Here is an 18,086-nt window from a genome sequence, read left to right on the forward strand (position 1 = left end):
TTCTAACCAGACTGAAGTGTGTTGTGTTAGTGTAATGTAGAACATTAAGTTAATAAAATTGTCCATGGTTCACATTACTGTACTGTTTAGGAATCCTAAATGTGATTAAAACACTAACATTAAGGTGCTACGTTGTCAGTAGTCCTGAATATCTGCTGTTTCTGAAGCTAAACTGGAGAAAACAGTAAATCTGCACATTTTAACCATAAACATGGTGCTGTACAGCTGGTTGTTTCATGGCGCACTGTGAAACCACAGACTGTGTTTGAATATCAGACTAAACTGCTGGATGGGAAGAATTAAAGGCAGTACTTTAACTGCATTTTGTGAACCAGTTCTCAGTTCACATGTTGAGGTGTATGACTTCACTTAAATGTTTATTATAGAGGATGTAAAATAAGTGAATGAATGCATCATTTTTATCATAGATTTTCTTTTTGAAATTTGATAAGAGATAAAACTGATTCACATGTTGTAATACTTATGTGCCGCAATGAAGATTGGAAGCTTAAACACCCAGAATATGACCAAAGTAGTGACTCTCACTGAAGTTAAATATGAAATTTTAATTGCATAAATATGCTGTATGTAATTTGCTGTATTGCCATTTCTTAACTGAAGTCGTCTTTTACTGTAATTCAAAAGGTCCCCACACAAATGACAATGTAGTGTAAACAGAAGGACGACCTCATTTGGTGCCATTCATCTAATGTTGAAGGATTCCGCAAGGACAACATTCTCAGTCAACCACTTCTACTTCAGCTTCCTCTGATGGAAGAACAGACCAAATCTTGCAGCAGTTGATTAAGATAAGATCTTTATTATCAATGTACGTGGACATACAATGAAATTCTTTTGGCAGTCTCTTACAGTAGCAGCATGAGTTGTAGTGGTCACTGGAAATCACAATATAGGATATATATGTATAAAAATACAGGGCTTAAAGTGAGAAAAAATCCTGAGCCTGAACTTCTAAGATCCAATTTATAGTGTCAATAAACGTATTTAAATGTGTTTTAAAACGCACTAAAACACAATATATATGAGATTCTATTAATTCAGAGCAAATATGAGGTCATCTGGTGGAAATAATGCCCATTATGATCCCACTATTTTATTGTTGCTCAAATGTAAAACCTTACTCGGCCAAAACTTAAGGCATTTTAGAAAGTGCCCCAAGTCAGATTTTTTTTGTGTTGATGTTTCAATACCACATCACTATAATTGCAAAGACTTATTTTAGTGTAAAGGGGAAAAATCATGAAAACCAAGTACATGTATTATTAATAACTTTAAATAATTTTTATCTCTTCAGTAGATTTAACAAGAACTCAAAACAACACCAACCACAACAAAACTGCTACAAAACTATGCTGCTTTCCTTCATACGGCACGATTTTTACTTACAACATTATCTCAAGTGTCAGTCTCAAGAGAATATTAAGTGCTTGGAGAATACTGTTTGAAAAAGTCATTTCTTTTTTCGTTTTTGCTTTGTTTGTGAATTTTCTGAACATTTTCTTTTTAACACGTTCAAAATGTTGTTTGTTGAAATAAACTGTAAAACACAGACAACAGAATTAACTTGTTTAATATTCTCTGGAACACTACAAGAGAATAAACTGTCATATGTCACTTGCTATACCAACTTTGTATTTAATCAGGTAATAAAAGTACTAGTATTAACTCTTTAATGCAATTTTAGTGATTGCCTCACAATATAAGTAAGTTGATCATGATGCTGACTCTCTCAAACTCTGTAACTAGCAAAGAAATTCGGGCCTTCCTGATCTGGTTTATCTGGGTCCTGGCGGCAATGAACTGCTCATGCTGAAGAACTTCTACTCTGACCTTTTCCTCTGGAGTCAGCCCATTTCTCACAAAGATCTGATTAAGAAGCCCTCTGTAGCACATAACCACATATACGCATGTTAGTAACTGCTCATTTGATAAACCTCAATAATCTGTGTGATTAGTTTAAATCATTTGATTTTCAACTTGAACTGACACACATTTTGTTTGTTTTTGATAAGGGAAAAAATGTATTCACTGTATAATTTGTTCAGTTGGCTTTCAATTTAAATGTTTCTATTTTTTTATCTATATTTTGGGAAGAAAAAAACGGTGAAAGCAGCCTAAGAACATTCTTATTTAACTACCTATCCATTATTCATTTCACACAACCCATACGTTCATTCTGTTCTTACTAACAATATTTGCTTAAGATTGGAGAGTTTTTGTTTGTGGCTAGATATCGTTCGGATGCATAAGGTCAGAAAATCTGCTGAGAGCTATTTAACTCATTATTACAGACATCCTATATGTCCTCAAATAAAAAAGGTTAATATCACCTAAGCTACATTCAGTTTGTGCATATTTAACTAAACAGATGTTCTGAGTAGAATAATGGGACAAATCCGTATGGCTTGATGTTTGATTTTTTTTCCTTTCAAAATAAAAGCCAGCAAACTAAATAGCCATTTCCTTTTTTCCTTTTGCCGTTGTAAAACACATAGAAAATGTTTAAAGTTTAAGAAATCAAACAAAATCAACAACTTGTGTTTTTGTTACTTTTTTAAATTCAATACATAAGCCCGTTTGTTTTTATTTTGTGGCGAAACCATGGGGATTGTGGGACATGCACGCGCATCGCCACTGACGCACTTACGCCAATGGGGCGAGTCAACACACCGCGGTTCAGGGATCGCGGCAGCGGCTGCTCTCTTTGTTAATCAGCAGAGACACATCCTCTCTCCTCTGTCACACAAAGTCTGAGCAAACTTTAGTATCTGCGTCTTTGGGCTAAACACAAGCTCCAACGCTATTGACCAGTGATCAGCTGCTCGATTCTTCACCGCACCACTCACAGATTGGAGCTCCGTGCGCTCTGGAGAGACCAGGCAGCCACAGGGCTGGGACACGTGGAATGGGTATACAGTCCAAGCAGAAATAAAATAAATAATATGCAATATATATCAATGTGTTTCCAGTAATTCCCTTTAAATATAATTACAAAAACACCAACAAATTTTGCAAATTTGGATTTTGTTTGTGGGATACTGTTATTTCTTATCAGTGGCTCAGCAGCACTGACGATGCCGAACCAAGAGGGCGCAGCATATCGTGCGCCCAGCAGTCGATGCGCACTCGCAGTTAGAGAACTGTAATTGTATAAAAGTTCTATCAGAAAGCCGCATGCCTGGACAGAAGGTGTATATTTTTTAATGTAGGATTTGGAGTTTGATTGATTAAAGCGGAGCAACTGAATGCACAATGACGCACATGCTTGGAGCCTTCAGGACGGAGATGGATGAAATTTTTTCAATGGTACATTTCCATGCGCCGGAAATCCGGCGCGGCGCCGGAAAACTTTAAGCCCTGAAAATAAAATAAATTACACATGGAAGTATGTACACAAATAGAGACAAAGACGGAATGAAAAGTACAGTCCTTTTATAAAGTGTCAATTGATCAATTACTGCACGTTTTAAAGGTGTTGAGTGCATTATTATGGATTATGAGTTCAGACTGGCCAGAGCTCTGGGGAATAAGTTGTTCCTCAGTCTGTTTGACTGAGTGTGGATGGTTCTAAATCTGCCTGAGGAGCGGGTGAACGGGGTTAGAGGGATCTCTTTTGATGTTCATGGCTTGTTTGTGGAATCAGCTTGGGTAGATGTCACACAGTTTTTGGAGTGTGGAGCCAACAATCCACTGAACCGTCTTAATGACAGGTGTTCAAACCTGTCGGCCTTCACTGGATTGATACCTGCCTTGGTACCAGAAAAGATGATCTTCATGTCTGAAGGCTTCAGATGGAGGTGGTGCAGGTCCTCCATCACTGCTGTGAAGAGATTCGAGACATTCTTAACCTCTTAAGCCCGGTCGGCCCACGGGTGGGCTGAAGAAATTTTTTCTGAAAATATGGCCAGAGCTTAAGAGGCGAAGGTAATTTCCTCTGCAGTGGATGAGGAGGACATTCAGTGTTGCCTACAGGAACTGGATGAAAATGGGAGGATAATCTTCCACCTCAGACAACCTCAACTCAAGCTCTAGCTCATGTTTTCTGTAGCTCTCTCAGCCCACAGTGGACATAAATGTTCACAATGATCCCAATGACTCTTCTCAATTTTTTCATGATCCATGATAAAGAATATTACAAAGCTGTGTAACATTCAAACTACAAGGGTTTTGTTAAAGCACAAGGCCTTAAATACATCATACTAAAACTGTTTTTTTTTTGTTTTTTTAACAGCAGCCTTCTAGATTTTGAAGAAAAGATCACTTGCATAATAATTTGGCACACAGTGTATATGGACACTACTGCCTTTACTACCTCTGCAGCAACCACTCATACTGTTACTAACTGCAGGTCTGCCCACTCGCATAATCTGCTGCTTTCGCCCACCCACCTTTTTTGGGTTTTTTTTTTCCCCTCCTTTCTCTTGCCCTTTACAATGTGCCACTTTTGGCCCACGTAATTGCACCTTGGGGATAAATATATTTTTTTTTACAAATTTTGATTTTGATCCAGACCAAAGTTTTTATGAAAGTTCTATTTTTTTTATTTCATTGTATCCAAGTTCAGCTCAGCTGTGAAGAAACAGTCTGCAGTCTTACTCACCTCTGTGGGTCAAGTGTGATGATCATGACATGGTGATCAGACCTCAGCAGCGTTACTGAAAGAAAATAAAGAACAGAGATATGAACTCAGAACTGAACTTTATTCATTGAACTGAGAGATCAACATTCATCGCTAACAGAGTTCTGTGGTAGGAAGTTAAAGATTAATTTATATCTGCTGATCATTAACGAACAGCAAGGAGGCAGCAGTTAAAAGACGAATAACATTATTGATCCGTTATGACTGATCAGCTGTGACCTACAGGACGCGTAGCTACAACTAACTAAACTAATTTATGATGGTAACAAACCTGACTTTTCATCAGTGTTATACGGAGCCCAGGTATGGAGCCCTGGAAAGGACATGGAGGGAGGAAAAAAAACAAACAAACAAAAAAAACCCAGGAAGAATCCCAAGAAACTTTTGCGAGATCTCGCAAAAGTCACATCGACCTTATTGGACGTTTGCTCTTCAGATTAGCGACCTGTCTTCATCGTAGTCACGGGCAACAGCGACTACGTTTGAGAAGACAGGCAATTGTCAGAGATGTTACTTAGCTTCGACTACGTCTGCATCCAATACGTAGCGGTTAAACAAATGCAGTTAGTTGATGATAATACCTATGTTTATCTTTATAGATGGTCTTGAGGCTAATTGCAAGGCAGAGGCCAGCTGTTGCCTGGGTACATCTGCGATCACGCTCCTGGTGAGACACAATTGTACTGGATTTCAGCTGAAGGCTGCTGTTCTGTCCAAACATGTCATGAGACATTAGCATTTTTATTGTGATATGCCCACCACTGATTTTAGCTTTTGTTTCAATAAATTTTTTTGAGATGAGAAAAATCGCTATTGCATGCTTCAACTTAAATGTCCTATTTTCATGACATATCACTACAGCATGGACTTTTTACATTTTCCATAAATTTCACCCAAAACTGAAAATCCGTAAAGTTAAAAAAAAACATTTTTAACAGAACTTTCCTTCCACTAACTGTAATTATCTGTAACACAACATGTAAATTTAAAATTAAAAAAAAAATTAAAAATTGCACTTTTACGGTCCAATTTTGCAAAAGAACAAAATAACATTTGTTAATATTTAGATTTTTGATGCAGACACTATGTACAGTTTTGGGCTGTTTTTTTTTAATTTAATTAATGTTTTATTTTACTTTCAGATGACCATCATTAATTCATTTTTTAGTCATTTAAATAGATATTATCTGTAATTCTACAAAACTGACTGAAAATTTTCTGTTTTGAATACACATTTTTTCTTTCAATTTATGGCAAATATCTAATATTTTTATGTGTGGGTGTAATACAGTAAAAACACGTAAAAATTGTTAACATGTAAATTAATACTTTTTGTGATTTTACTTGATATGTTCTATAATTTAACAAAATTGTAAAAATCTGTATAATACAATAATAGCAGTGAATATTAATTGAACAAATCTGCAAAGATTTGGAAAATCTTATTTAACAGAATTTTTCCCTTCCACTAAGCAAATATCTGTCACATACAATATTGGGTTATTTAGCTACAGTAAAATCAACTTTAAAAAGTGTAGTTTTAGAAGAAAAAAATAGCATCTGTAAATATATATTTTTTTATTTTGAGTTTTGGCCTGTTTTATTCAGGTAAAATGTAAAACAATATTTTTGTGATCATAATAGATAAAATCTGTAATTTAACAAAACTTGAAAAATAACAGTTCAAAATGACAAATTTTCAGTCCTTCATTTTTTTCTTTCAAATGATGGCAAATATCTGTAAAACATTGTTTTTACAGGATTATGGTCAAAAGCTGTTCATAAAAGTAGAGATTTCTAATGTGGACATTTTTTTCTTATGTGTAATTTAACAAAACTGAAAAAAATTAATTTTATCACATTCTAAAAAATCTTAAACTGAATTTTCCCAAAAAAATAGCAATTCCATTCAGTTTTTAATTTAAAATAATTTAACAGTGAAAATCTGTAAATAGTTTAAAAAAAACACCATTTAATTACATCGTAAAAAATTCTTAATATGCAGAATTTTTCCCACAAAATCACAGCAAAGATCTTTAAAAGAATGAACAAGTGTTCAGAAAAAAAAACTACTGCAGTATCTTCTGTAATTTAACAAACAGGGAGAATCAGTGAAATAACAGTTATTATTCAGCAAATACAGGGATGGGATCAGCAAGTTCTGATTCCAGCGGAAAGTTGTTGACGGGGGGAGGTGGGGGGGGGGATGTGTGCGGCGGCGGCAGCGCAGCGACTTTCAATCGCTGGGCCGTTTACAATCGTCGTTAACAAGCTACCGTTAACGTCGTTACCATCTCGCGGGAGTATCAGCGACAAAGTGTTCAAACTTAAAATGAAATTGGTGGAAATCCACGGATCCGTGGTAAATTCCCATCCCTGAAAAAAAGCGGAATTCCGCGAATTCGCGGAAAAATCACATCCCTGCAAATAACAGTTAAAAACACCAGATTATTTTACAGTGCAGATTAACAAACCTCTGTTTCCAGATCTGCTGGTTCAATCCGTGTCTCCGTCCGATGATGAAGTCCAGCAGCAGAAGGTTCAGGTCCTCTTGGGCTCCAACTTCAGCATCACCTGCTCCCCCAGGCCTCAGTATCCAGGAGGTTCCTTCCAGCTCGTCTTCAACTCCGTCAGCAGAACGCTGAACTATGTCCTTCTAGCTGTCACACATTCAGCTGTTTTCCTGTTTCCTGCGGCAGAAAACCTGCACAGAGGGACGTACACCTGTATTTACCACCTCAACGTTTTCTCCTATAAATACTCCTCTGCCAGCCAGGATATCGATCTCATCCCATCAGGTAGCTTCAGAGTCCAGGAGGGAAATATAAGCTTACTGGTGTCTTAATTCCAGTACGAAGGCAGGCACTGTGGCGATTTTATTCATGTAAAGGCCAAACCTGGAGTGCATATTCTAAAAATCTCCACTTCTTCCTCTTCAAACAGCAGTTTGTGAAATAAATATGATTCAAAAAGTTCACAGACTTCAACTTTAGCTGTCAAAGTAGCTTTCTTGTGCAACAATAAACTTCTCCAAACACTCCTGCTGCACTTGAAACGTAACCATGATACACTCAGGGCTCTAATTCGTCGTTAAAAACGGAATCGATGTTTAAACGCGGAATACGATATAATTTGACTGCAATGCTGTTTTCATGTGGAAGAGGAATGTAAGTCTGGGGAAAACTGCACAGAGGGAAGCAAATCTGGGTGACACAGCAAGCCCCTTCCAAAGACTGAGCCCATCCCCCTTCTAAACACTGTAAGCATGGTGAAGCAGCTCCTTGTGGCTCTGTCTTCATCAGCAAAAAAAAACTGCGAAACCCGATGCTAACCCCCAGTACAGACCCAGGCAGTTCCCAAATCACTTGTGTTAGGTGAATAGTTGTTTTGCAAATTCTGTCAACATTCCATTGACTGGAAACGTAAAAATATGTGCAGTGACCACATAGTGTCCAAAAGCCATGTGAGAAACAAGGAAAAGTTCAATAATAATGCCAGCAAGACCATGTCCCTACAGACGTGCATTACTGCTTCTTCATTCAAGTCATCGGACTCAAGAAAAGAGTTGATTGAAGATTTTGCGGCTATGTGTGCTGAGGCTGACATCCCCTTGGAAAAGATGACAAAACTGCGTCCGTTTCTACTGAAGCACTGGAAACAGGGAGGAGCCCAACCTGAAAATGTTAGCAGCCTTCACCAAATTCACCTGCCTCGAGTGTTTGAGCATCATATCTCCTCTATGCTAAAAAAGATCTGTGGGAAAAAGTACTCCGTTGTTGTGGATGAGACCACTGATGCAAGAGACTGCAGCGTCCTAAACATCGTCACTGGTAAATAAATTATATTATTGTACGTTTTTAATTTACATGTTCAAAATAAAATTATCAAATCAAAATCATGTCAGTATAGCCACTCAATATATGTTTTTAGTATTACCATTATTAATTTTTATCTACATCAGTAAAAGAAAAACATTTAGAACTACATGTGGGAGCTTTTTTTTTTTTATTACAGGAGTTGAAAACCAATACTTTCTTGTGGAGGTCTTCGTGGATAGATGCAATTACTCAACAGTTTCCCAAGCCATACTATCCTCCCTCCATAGCAACAGTCTGGATGTGAATGATGCTTGGGCAGTGGTCACAGATAAAGCTGCCTACTGTCTGAAAGCATACAGAGAGGTCCTGAAAGGAGTGATGCCAAATAGTGTCCATGTTACCTGCCTCTGCCATATCATCAATCTGGTGGGTATAACCTGGCAGCATTACAGATATTTCTCCGATGCCACCTCACTTATGAAATGGATGAGATCTGTCTTCTTCAAGAAGCCTTCTAGAAAGCGAAGATGGGTGGCTTTCTTCATCAACAAGGAGTGTGTGCAGGCCAAGGTTCCTCGTGAAGCAGCGTGTACCAGATGGAATAGCTGGTTTGAGGCTGTCAAGTATCATGCAGAGCATGTTCACCTGTACAGACAGTTTTTGTTGACAGAAGAGTCAACAGGCATGGCAGTCCGGAACATCTTCAGCCAGTTGGAAAGAGAGGAGAAGGTGCAGACCATGACTCTCAAGCTAACCTACATCTCAGAAGCCTGCTCCAAACTGATGACATCCCTGACCATCCTGGAAGGAACCCACAGACTCACAGCAGTGTCCGCATACAATGTCATGGAGGATCTTGGCTCCTACCTAGCAAATGGAACCGCAAAAACATACGGTTATGGGCCAAAGACAGATGACTTACTGAAAAAAATGGGGGTTAGAGAAAAGAACGACGTGCTGGACAATGTCCATGATGCCTTTCATTCAGCTTTCACAAAGTTCTCAAAGCACTGGGACACACATCCAGCCAGAGATGTGTACAGGCTGACCAGAGTCTTTGATCCCAGACAGGCTACAGCAATGGAAAAGCAGATCGAAGTCTACTCAACACTGAAGCCCATGGCTAACCCATCAGCAGAGCTCAGTGAGCGGTGGATGGCATATCAGCAATGTGTTTCCAGGGACCCCCTGCCCCCAGCTTGCAAACTACCAGAGAGGCCTGAGTGTAGGATTCCCAAGAGTTGCAGCAAAGGCTGTGCCTTTCATCTACTTCCCAGTCAGTTCAGTTGATTGTGAGCAGAGCTTTACCAAATACAAAACTCTTCTCACAGACAAGAGAGAGACACTCATTGAACTCAACACCAAGAGGCTGGCAATCATGTATTTTAATGGTGATATCTCTGATAGGTGGGAAACTTGAAGAGAGTAGCTCACAAGGACTAACTAGTCCTACAGCTTAAATAGCTTGTTTAAGTTACTTTAAAGAAGTTTCAAATGTTTGGTAGTTGTTTTATAACAAGTAAACAAATGCTTTTTTTTACTTGCTGCTTGTTTTGATGCACTTTAATTTTGCCATATTGAGGAAATGTGTTGTCGGTCACCTCAATAAATGTAAGTTAATTTCTAGGTAATTTGTGTACATTTTAGTCATTTACATTAAGAAAACACTGTCATGGGTGATTAAAAGTTAGCTAAACGGTCCCCAAAAGTCTGACGGCATGGTCATGGCAACCAGCGGAATGCGGCCATTTTGGATGTCTCGCCATGAAACAGGAAGTGATGTCTAACTGGCCTGTTCAAGCTCCAATCTGCCTCAAACTATACAAGTGTGATCAGAGTCCGGCCACAATAACATCCATAGGTCGAAATATACTCTCAGGTGCAGCGCCACCTGGTGGACATGCGTGGGACAGCCGGGCCACTCGGATGCAAGGATCCGACCAATGCTGCTTGCAGCTTTTATATTAAATTCTGTTGAAGAACTGCTAAAAACAAGTTGTCTGAAGGTAGAAAAGATGGGCTAAACAAGCTAACTTGTGCGAGTATCACGGTTAGGTTTCAAGTGTAGCTGGAGTGCTGGGAGCAGTTTGTCGCAAGGAAGCTGCTAAAACTGAAGTTGTGAACTTTCTGAATCACATCGATTTTACAGACAGGAACCAAAACTGAAGCAACTTATGTTTAACCACAACAATTATCTGTTCATTTTATTGATTCAGCGGTCTTCAATATATCAATATATGTTTAATTTCAAAAGAAAACACTATGTATAACATGTTTAATTTAAAAAGAAAACGCTGTACGTATAACATATTTTGATTTAAAAACAAAACTGTATGTATATATTTAATTTCAAAAGAAAAGTCATTATGAGACTTGCTTTCTGTCTTATCTTTCCAAGTCTGCAGAAACCAGAAGCAGAAATTAAAGGAAAAAATGTCTTCACTGGCCTCCAGTGATCTACAATTTACAAAGAAAAACATAGAAAATTATCTGTCTGGTTTTGTATGCAAAATAAACTTTCATACGGAAGTGAAACAATAACTGAAACAGAAAACAAGCTCTAAAAATATTGATTTTGAATGTGGATGTGATTTACAGTTTGGCTGTTTTTATGGTTAACATGTAAACTAACACTATTCATCTAGTGATTTTAATATATATGGTCTGTAATTTAACAACTTTAAAAAGCTTTGTCTTTTTAACTGTTTTTTAAAAAGATTTTCTGTTTATCATTGGTAATTTTTCTTAAAAGTGGCATAAAATGTCTAATTTTTAAATACAATAAAATTTGTCTTAATTTACAGTCAAATATGAAGGTGGGGATGAAGCTGTCTGAAGGGATCAACACAGGCAGCTGAATATAGCAGTAATATAGTATCATATGTCACTGTATATGATGGATGCAAAATACTTTGTTTTGTTGACAAGATGGCGCTTGGTCATTAAGAATCGTAAATATGAGACTCTTCTACTTTATGAAGGCCATTGTACATTTTTAGAATCTGATAAGTAATTCAATATTTCTAATGAAAGCTACTCTGTTTCTATTCATCTATGTAATGTATTATTATTACTATTTTCCTTTCAGCTTTTCCCCTCATGGATAACTACAGCAAATCATCTGTTTCATCGATCCTCTGCATCTTCTTAAGAGACAATCTGGCTATGTGATATGCTGAAATGTTAAACTTGTGACAAAAACAATCCATGTGAGTTCTCTGTGAGGGAAAACTGTAATGTGTTTACAGTCCAGCAGCAGACTACACAACAACCTCCAGAGCATTATCAGTCTCTAGTGGAGAACAGTGATAACTGCACAATTCAACTCTAAACTGAACATATGAATCATGATCATTTGTCCTGTTGTTAACTCTATATTACACAATTCAATAAGTAACATACTCACAGCAAACACCTTAAACAGCCTAAACAACGCATCTGATCTCATTAATATTTAAACTTGCAGTTTCCATTCAACATGTTATCAGGGGAGAGCGCGAACGCAGTCCCCCACTACCAGAAATTATGCAGTCGAGATTCCCACATTTGGGGAATTCGCAGGGGTCAGCACAACCGGAGTGCAATGGTTGAGCCTCGCCCTGGGTGAACCACCTTCTTGATCATGGTATCTCCCCTGCCAGGTAAGTATGACTTGTACAACGAACGCACAGCAGCCTCATTCACACACAAACCCAGCAGACTCATGAATCTCACGGTATACCAATTCACTAATTCACAGGCTGCAATGGGCTCACACTCTACATCATGTCAATACACAAAAAGGAAGCTTTGTAGAAAGGCTGGGCAAGATTATTCACATTTTACCTCAAATATATGTGACTACATTTACCATCATGCAATGCTGTATTTGCATGTCAAAAGCTAACCTAAAAATCACACATTTAATGTATTTACCCTCTTACAGATCACTACCAGCCCACAAGGAAGTTCAACTGAATCAAAGTTAAATCACATTGCCACCAAAAACTGTTTGATCCACACCTGATATTCAGAAAAAAAAAGAATATATACACACAAAGAAACGCTTTGCTGCTCACTTTATGACCACTTCCTGTTTCCTTCTTCACTGGCCACAGGAAACTGACTGTCCTGCTGCTGCCACCTGCTGCTCTGGAGGCTCAACAGCACTGACTGTTTCATCATAATGTATGGTTTAACAATTTAACACTATTGCAGCCCCATCGTTATCATACAGCCATTCTGTAACCGCTTCTACAAAGCCAGAACAAAGGAACCTTCATCAAGGGAGGATTTGTTTCAGGACTGTTGTATGAGACTTCATTAGTTGTATTAAAGTGTACTGAATAAACTAGGTACTAATTCTATATTGCTGAGTTGCATGTCCCTCTCCAGAACCTTTGCCATACTTGCTAGTGTCCCCTTGGGGATCAATAAAATATTTCGATTCTATCCAACAGCAAGAAAAATAAGTAAAATAAAGGGCACAAGTTTCTCATATTTAAAAAAAGATCAGGAGTCATTATATTAAATTTTGAGTAATCAGAGATAACTGAAACCAGGATTAAAGTCTAAATATCTATCATGCACACAATTACACATACGTGTAGTGACAAAATAAACACAGTGTTCGCTGCAGTTGATAAAGTAAAACATCAAAAACTGTCATAGCTAACTGTAGCTTGACTTTCCATGTTTATTTTCAACATCCATAGTGGGGGTGCACCGTTCCTGGAAGTACTGCAATACCAGGTCGATGCGTGGAGTGGACAGAGAAAGCCCTTATTCCATCTCCCTGTTCCAAAAATCTATTTAATATATGGTCCCCGGGTAGGGGACGTATCAGATATTAAACTGAGTCTGGATTTCTTTGTAATTAAAACAGTCCTACATTCATGATTTGTTCTCCTCTTACAGAATCCTACTAAACATCTACTAATCCTGGCTTCTATGTCCTCCCAGTTGTCTTTCACAGTGTGACGTAAAGGTTTGAGTCTGACTCTTATCTCTAAATGTGCTTTTTTGTTGCTTAGTTTCCAGTGGCCTTATCTATGCTTGCAAGTGTCCAGGTTTACTTCACCTTACAACAACTTATGATCCGAATAAATTAACAGAAGATCTTCAAGCTGACAGTATTTTTGCTCAACAGTAGTCAAAATGAATGACCCTGGTCACCTCTGCTAACCTCCCACATGTCACTATTACTTTTGATATGCAGTTCTTCTCAACACATCAACAAGATTAAACTTACTTATCAAGGATTTCAAGGGTTGCAGATTATGCATTGCACATACACTATTTACACTTTACATAATTTCCCCTTGGGGAGCAATAAAGTATTTCTATTCTATTCTATCAAAGAGAAAGAAAAATGACAACTGAAATGAAAGGCACAACAGGTGTCTCACATTAAACAAAAGATCAGATGAGTCATTAAATTAAACTTTGAATAATCAGAGACTATTGAAACCAGGATTAAAGCCTAAATATCTGTCATCCACATAATTATACAGATATGTGCAGTGACTTGATAAACATAGCGTTCACTGCAATTGATAAAGTATAACATCAAAAATGGCCGTAGCTATAATTACAGCTTGAATTTCCATGTTTATTTTCAACATCCATAGTGGGGGTGCACCGTTCCTGGAAGTACTGCAATACCAGGTCGATGCGTGGAGTGGACGGAGCAAGCCCCTATTCCATCTCCCTGTTCCAAAAATCAATTTAATATATGGTCCCCGGGTAGGGGACGTATCAGATATTAAACTGATAAGAACAGATACTACACTTGATCTTAGCCAAAAGGCCGAGAAGCGATACCAGGAAGACGTCGGAGGAAACGGCGTCATTCTCTGCACCGTCAATCTAACTCGCGGTATAAAAAATAAAAACCACAGCCAAATTACAGATTATAGCTCATCATACAAAACACAAACGATTTACAACGACCTCATGTAACAGTGCTATTGTTTTGTTGCAGTAAATTAAATCGACGAACGTTCGTAAATGCACCTACGTGTGGCTTCCTGGACACGTGGTACGTTTTAGACCAATAGGAAACAGAGAAACGGAAACTGCAAATAAACTAATTCTCCTTCGCATACACATCAGACAATGTATACAACTCCTGAATATATGTATATACAATATTTCGGTTAACTTCATGAAGCAGAATAAAGTTGGGATCTTAAGGAAAATCATGTGTTTTGTGATCCCGATTCACAACAAACGGAGCTCCTACAGCGGTCTCTAGTGGAGAAGAGAGATAACTACACACTTTATGTTCTGCGGCTCAGCAGTAACTAACTAGTCAGCAAGCACACTGTCAATATTAACTAACCAGCTGGTTACTGTGGAAAGTGCAATTAATGAAATTCAACTGTCCTGAATGAACTGTGTACTACTGAAAAGCAGACTTGAAGAAAAAATTACTCTTCAATATGAGCACCAACAGTGTCAGACATGACGGTTAAAATAACGTCAATTAATGAGGGCCTCAGCACCACTACCACTCACATACACCTGTACTAAACTGAAGTTTATGCAATGAGCTGGAAAGTCGGCAAACTCTAAAAACCCATTAACTGGTTGTTAATATATTAGCCTGCTAACTTAACATGTTGAAAATCACACATGAAAACATATAAGGACCGAAGAGGGCCTACGTTTAGCATGCTAGTTAGCTAACTGCTAATTCTGCTGCATCACAGAACTGCTAATTCAGATACAGTCGTCTAAACATAAAAATGTGCAGCTTTATTGGACAATTAAACTTACCAAATGTTGCCGTCCACTCGTTAAGTAGTACTCCGGTAAGTAATAACTCCAAGCCACGATTCACCGCACCTACGACTGACCTTGAGACACGGCGAAACGGCGCTGATTGAACAAAATGGCGCAGACTTCCTGAGCCTGACCTCGACCTTAAACGGGCCGAACACATAAAACCAACAGAACACCGAAAACAGTTGACAAAGTGTGAAAGACGAGGCCAAACAGCTCCCATTAAACTAAAATCAACTTCTAACACCATGGTTTGTAACAATTTATGAAAATTCCGAGCAACTGATAGTCTGGGAATACCCAGACTGCCTGTGCACTCATTGTCATTTCGTTTACTAGGCAGTCTGGCGACCTGGGGTTGAATTTGTCCCTGAGTCAGGGATCCAATCACAGGACGGGGAGGGACAGTTAGACGATGACGCACACTAAGCGACTACGCGCAATGCATGATGGGTTGTTTGAGAAGAAGCGTTACCTTTGTTGTCGTGTTTCCGAAGGAACAAGCTAGTGGACTCGGTGGGTTTGGGCAGGTCTTTTTCAAAGTCCTCGGTGTCTTGGACGGGGTGGGTTCACGTTGTCTTTTCGATACGCTGCTTAACCGGACGTTCTCTTCCCATTGCCTGAATAAAGGAAAGTCTTTTTCAAGCCGACCGAGTGTGGAGGTGCAGCGCTGGCAGCATCTGTTTGACTGCTCCGGCTCCGGGGTGACTATCAGGTCCATCATCGCTAACCTATCTGATATGGTCGGCGTTGTTTTTGACACAAACATATCTGTGGAGTGTGCATAAACACGGGGTCCACTTTCCCTCATGTTTACTTTACATAAACGGCAAGAATCGTCCGGCGACATGGCGAAAGAAGCAAACACATGAGCAAACACAGCAATGATTCTTTTTCGTGGTGCTGCCGTCGCTCTGCATTTACGTCAGCGGCTAGCAGTGACACGATTGGCTGTGAGCTTCAACTGCCCCAGACTGACTGACATATGCAGCGCCCAATCAACGGCTGTGGAAAATTTTAAACTGCTCCACCCCTACAAGAAAATGAATAGCAGGTACCCAGCCTGTATCTCACTTGAGATTCAGGCTGGTGGTAGCCAGCCTAAGCAACTGACGTTTTTTCAATAAACTTAAAAAAAAATTCACCTGCTCATGTACATCACCATACTACGGAGCCCCGGAAGGGACATGGAGAAAAAATGGGAAGAATCTAGAGAAAGTTTATCTGGATCTCACAAAAATTTTGCGTGATCTCGCAAAACTGTAGTTATACATACACTTCTGGATCTTTTGGTAGTTTGGAGAAACGACAACGAATGACACCCACCCGTAAGACAATTTTACTGAATTTTATTTTGAAATCGTCCTAAAATATAAAGACATTTAAGCAGTGCTTAACAAGAGGCACAGTTTTCTCATAGACGTTACCGCTTTTCGACCAAGCTGGTTCCAGTGCAATTTCGGAATCAGTGCCTGACTTAGCACCAGTTCTTTGTGTTTTCACCAACTAACCACCGGCTTCTGGGGACGCAGCAGTGGTCGTCCAAAAGAATCCCCATTTGGACGGGCTGCATTCCATGATTCCAGCCGGGGCCCTGAACGTCACAGCCGAGCTGGAGGAATCTGCCATGCAGATTGCTGATCCTGGTAAATCTTATGTCTCTAACACCGTGCTGTTAACCTACTATGAATACGCTAGCTATAATAGTCCCACATTAATATTATGAACGGTACTCCATTTAACGTGGTCCGGGCACAGGATCAGTGATCAGAGGTTGACATTGACCTGTTGTTTGCTAATCAGTTAGCCACTGGTAAGCTAACAGGCTATGAAAAAATTCCTTATAAAACTGAGTAAAACAGCAGCCATATTTCATTACAAGACCTGTATTCAAAACCTCCCACGTTGTTACACAATGGCCCATTAATCATATTACTGAAATATATGATCATCGTTGAAATTTCCCTTGAAGAACCAATAGACTGTTTGCTAGCATTATCATTAATGCAAGTCTAAAACTAATTCAAATTATCTAATTAACACAGTGAAGTAAAGAGTACTGGTAATGTGCAGCTATTTTCACAATTTCAAGGTAAAATGCTGTTTGTTCTTGAAGTTTCAGCTTTGCAGATGTGTAAATTCAATGAATTGATTTCTCATACACAGATGTTTGTTAATTTTTTTTGTTTTTGTTTTGGTGGTTTTCAGTTTTACCTCAAATAAAACAAGGCATTTAGCAATATGGAAATTATTACAGGTATTTTTGGTAACACTTTCTAACATTGTATGAACAACGTAATAATTAGTCGGTTAATGGAGACAATGATTGGTATCACAGATGCTATCAACAACATTCTGTTTAGTTCTATTTCATTCTAGTTAGGTCCAGTTACCAGGACGACTACTCTGCAGCTCACCAGTCCCGTCCTGCTCATCCATGCCATCCTCCTCTCAACAGACCAAATCAAGTAAGATTTGCTTAGAATATGCAGACATCAACATGATCAATATGTCATCTTTTGACTAATCCTAAAATTGCAAAATAGAACATTTACTTTAAGTTAACTGTGTTTATGAGTATAGAAAATAATTACTAAAAACTAGTACCTTTTTGGGTGCTTTTATGCAGGATAAAGGAAGTGGGATGCTACTGTGGATCTGCTGCAGTATATGGAGAGGTCAGAGAAACAGTTCTTGGAACAGATCAGAAGACACCAAGACCTGACCACTGCCATGCTCCAGAACATCCAGAGGACGGATGGAAATTCAAACACCTTGTTCGGACTGATGGGATGCATGGTGTCGGTGCTGGAGTGACTGCCTTAGAAATAAACTGCATTGTC

General features: G+C 38.7%; 1 long non-coding RNA gene, 2 other non-coding genes and 1 pseudogene across 3 annotated transcripts; all 4 read right to left on the reverse strand.

The window, feature by feature from the left end:
• Window positions 1–800: 800 nt before the first annotated feature.
• On the reverse strand, window positions 801–12,594 carry LOC110965737 (uncharacterized). The gene is made up of 4 exons (XR_002596681.2): window positions 12,537–12,594; window positions 7,135–7,364; window positions 4,622–4,676; window positions 801–3,841 (listed from the first exon to the last, which is right to left on the reverse strand). It is a non-coding gene; the product is annotated as an uncharacterized LOC110965737 (long non-coding RNA).
• LOC127536292 (U1 spliceosomal RNA) lies at window positions 11,964–12,127 on the reverse strand. The gene has a single exon (XR_007945284.1). It is a non-coding gene; the product is annotated as a U1 spliceosomal RNA (small nuclear RNA).
• A 578-nt stretch (window positions 12,595–13,172) lies between the features above and the next one.
• On the reverse strand, window positions 13,173–13,343 carry LOC127536309 (uncharacterized; annotated as a pseudogene).
• A 744-nt stretch (window positions 13,344–14,087) lies between these two features.
• Window positions 14,088–14,278, reverse strand: LOC127536303 (U2 spliceosomal RNA). The gene has a single exon (XR_007945295.1). It is a non-coding gene; the product is annotated as a U2 spliceosomal RNA (small nuclear RNA).
• Window positions 14,279–18,086: the final 3,808 nt, after the last annotated feature.

Source organism: Acanthochromis polyacanthus, chromosome 11 (assembly GCF_021347895.1).
Source record: "Acanthochromis polyacanthus isolate Apoly-LR-REF ecotype Palm Island chromosome 11, KAUST_Apoly_ChrSc, whole genome shotgun sequence".
In the NCBI taxonomy this organism is placed as follows: domain Eukaryota; kingdom Metazoa; phylum Chordata; class Actinopteri; family Pomacentridae; genus Acanthochromis; species Acanthochromis polyacanthus.